We start from the raw sequence: 2743 nt of genomic DNA, 5'->3' as shown, positions 1-2743 counted from the left end.
GCGCAGGGGTGTGAGCGGTGGGTGGGTGAAAGGCAGAGGTGGGAGGGCGGCCGAAAGGCGTTGAAGGGTGGGGCTGCTGCAACCGCCATGCCCCGCCTGGGGGAGGGAGAAATAAAATAAAAACACAAACAAAAATCGTGCACCCCCCAGTTTGCAAACCCTGGTCTAATAGCGCTTATATAGCGACAACTTGCTGCAGAGCAAAATAAATGTGAGTGCAAGCCATAATTCAAAATGTTTTATTTAAATAAGAAAACAGTTAAATACATGAAACAGCATTAAAATTGAAACTCAAGCGTGTTTCTTTTCATTACACAAAGTGCCAACAAGCTGCCAGCATCTTACCTCCAACTAAACGGATTACCGTCCAACAATTGTTCCCTTATCAAAAGTTTACCCTGGAATGGCATGTTCCCTCTTTGCTTCACCTTTGGGGATAACCACTAATTTAAAAAAAAGTCTGACGAGCATTGTATTGGCTCTTTAGATGACAAAACTTCTTGTACCCCATACAGCTTATTAGACCATCTGTCAGGGAGTATTATACCCCTATTTCATATAGCAGCCTTGCTGTGCAGTTATAAAGGGATCTTTGGGAGACTGCCTGTGTCTTCTTGTTTGTTTGTTGATGCAATGGTACCCAGTTTATTTAAGGCCTTAGAATGAGGGGCATTTCACAAGCTTGGCGAGGCCATAAACTTGTGACAAGGGGATCGGTGGGGACATTTCTACTCATCTCAGGAGAGTCCTTTAACTTGAAGCTGTAGATGACGTCTTGTAGGTTAAAACCCATGAACTTTCAACTGGTCATCCTTAGCAAGTACAACCTGAAAGAAAGTCGCAAGATGTGAGCATTCAACATAGATACACACACACCTGCAACAATGGGTGGCTATGAAAACCTGGCGTCTTAATGAAGGGCACAAACCCTCAAAGGAGACAGGTAATAACTAGATATATTGCACTTAAAGCCTTTAACTAGTTTCTTTTTATCGTAATCATCAGCGATGCCCTGTACTGTAGTGAGGGTCTTTCTGCCGTTCCTCTGCTGGATCCTTATATGAATCATCACTCTTACTGGCATCAGCAAAGGGGTTTCAACAAAGAAAAAAAAGCCAACATTAATATTTGTGACAATACAGTATGCATACGCGTATGAACCATGTGAATGCACCCTCAGGATGCGTTTATAGTGCAGGCTACGGCGACGTCGCAACAAGTCACATGGTCTGCCGCGGGTGCCCATAGTGGGCGCGACTGTGCTGCAGAGCAACGGCAATCACCGGTAGTCAAAGGATTTTTACTTTTTCGGCAATCACCGAGTAACGTAAGCAGTTCAGCTAATGAGGGCTCACAGCCGCGGACCCAGTCACCCTTCCTCGGGCTCCTGCGCAAAGTACAGGAATCGCAATAGCTACGGCTGATGTCACGCGGTTGCGTAGCCAGCACAGTAAGCGCAGCCTTATTGTGGCAGGTAGGGTTGCCACCACGGGTCTGCCAGTGACATCTCAGGGCGGCAGCGCCCATCACCATGGCTCTGTGACATATATCAGAACCACAAGAGAAGGGGGTGTCCCCATTATCATTATAGGGCAGGGTCAGGATATGTATTTTATGTGACTTTAGTATACTTGCGGGCTACATATGGGACACGTCTTGTGGTTTCATATATTAGGTTCCAAGCACCGTCAGTGGTCATTATATTATAGTCTATTGACTTAATTACTACATATCTTTTGTAGCCGGCGTTCCTTCTCGTTCACACATCAATTCATTGCAAAAAGTCTCTGGGACTGTCTGTAATAGAAGGTGGCAGGGGCATTCCCCAATGGTCACCCACAGCAGAGCGCGAGAGAGAGCACGAGAGACAGTACGAGAGTGAACGAGATCGAGGTCGAGATAGAGAGGAGAAAGCACGAGAGAGAGAGGAGACAGAGAGAACAGAAAGATAGAGTGAACAGAGAGCACGAGAGACTTAGGAGAGCGCACAATCACCCACACAGCCCCTCACGTGATGTAATAACGAAGCGCCAGGGGCGCTGCGGGTGACGACACGAACAGGACGCCGGGCCACACGCCCTGGCCGTGACGTCACCGCGAACGGCTGCGCCACAAGAAGGGAGCCGGCGGCCATCTTTGTGTTCACCCCCCCCCACCCCCAACCGTAACACCGGCGCCGGGGGGAGAAGGGGGAGGGCATAACGCGCCCCCCCCGGTGTACCGCACCACCGGCCGCGGTTATACCGCCCTTGCGGGAAGTTCAACAATGGCGGTCACGTCATTAACACGGATATATACAACCGTATCACCTGGGACGTCATTAACACGGATATATATAACCGTATCACCTGGGCGGGTAACGGGCGGGGGGTTCCCCGGGGTGAGGGCGGTATAAGAGGGGGGAAGCGGTCACTCACCGAAGGATTAGAGGTTCTGAATAGCGGACATACGATAAAATGCGGGGTTCCTGGGCGGCGCGGCGCAGTGAGGCGGGATACGGAGACAGAGCGGCTGCTGGTGACGGGAGCTGGGTGCACACGTGGTCGGCAAAATGGCGGCGGCGCCATTATTCCCCCGGCGCGTAATTATGACGCGCGCCGCCGCCGCCGCCCTGGGGAGTTGTGGGTGGGCGGGAGGAAGCGTCATTGGGGCGGGCGAGGCAGCGGCAGCCATCTTGAAAGCTGGCAGGCGGCTTTGCTACACACGGAGGGGTAAGGGAACCGCCTGCCAGCCTTCAAGATGG

General features: G+C 51.2%; 1 long non-coding RNA gene across 1 annotated transcript; it reads right to left on the bottom strand.

Moving 5' to 3' along the window:
• Positions 1-225: 225 nt before the first annotated feature.
• Positions 226-2568, bottom strand: LOC142475379 (uncharacterized). Its single transcript, XR_012790907.1, has 2 exons — positions 2418-2568; positions 226-827 (listed from the first exon to the last, which is right to left on the bottom strand). It is a non-coding gene; the product is annotated as an uncharacterized LOC142475379 (long non-coding RNA).
• Positions 2569-2743: the final 175 nt, after the last annotated feature.

The sequence above is a fragment of the Ascaphus truei genome, unplaced genomic scaffold (genome assembly GCF_040206685.1).
Source record: "Ascaphus truei isolate aAscTru1 unplaced genomic scaffold, aAscTru1.hap1 HAP1_SCAFFOLD_1199, whole genome shotgun sequence".
Lineage (NCBI taxonomy): Eukaryota > Metazoa > Chordata > Amphibia > Anura > Ascaphidae > Ascaphus > Ascaphus truei.
This window is presented reverse-complemented; position numbering and strand designations above follow the sequence as displayed.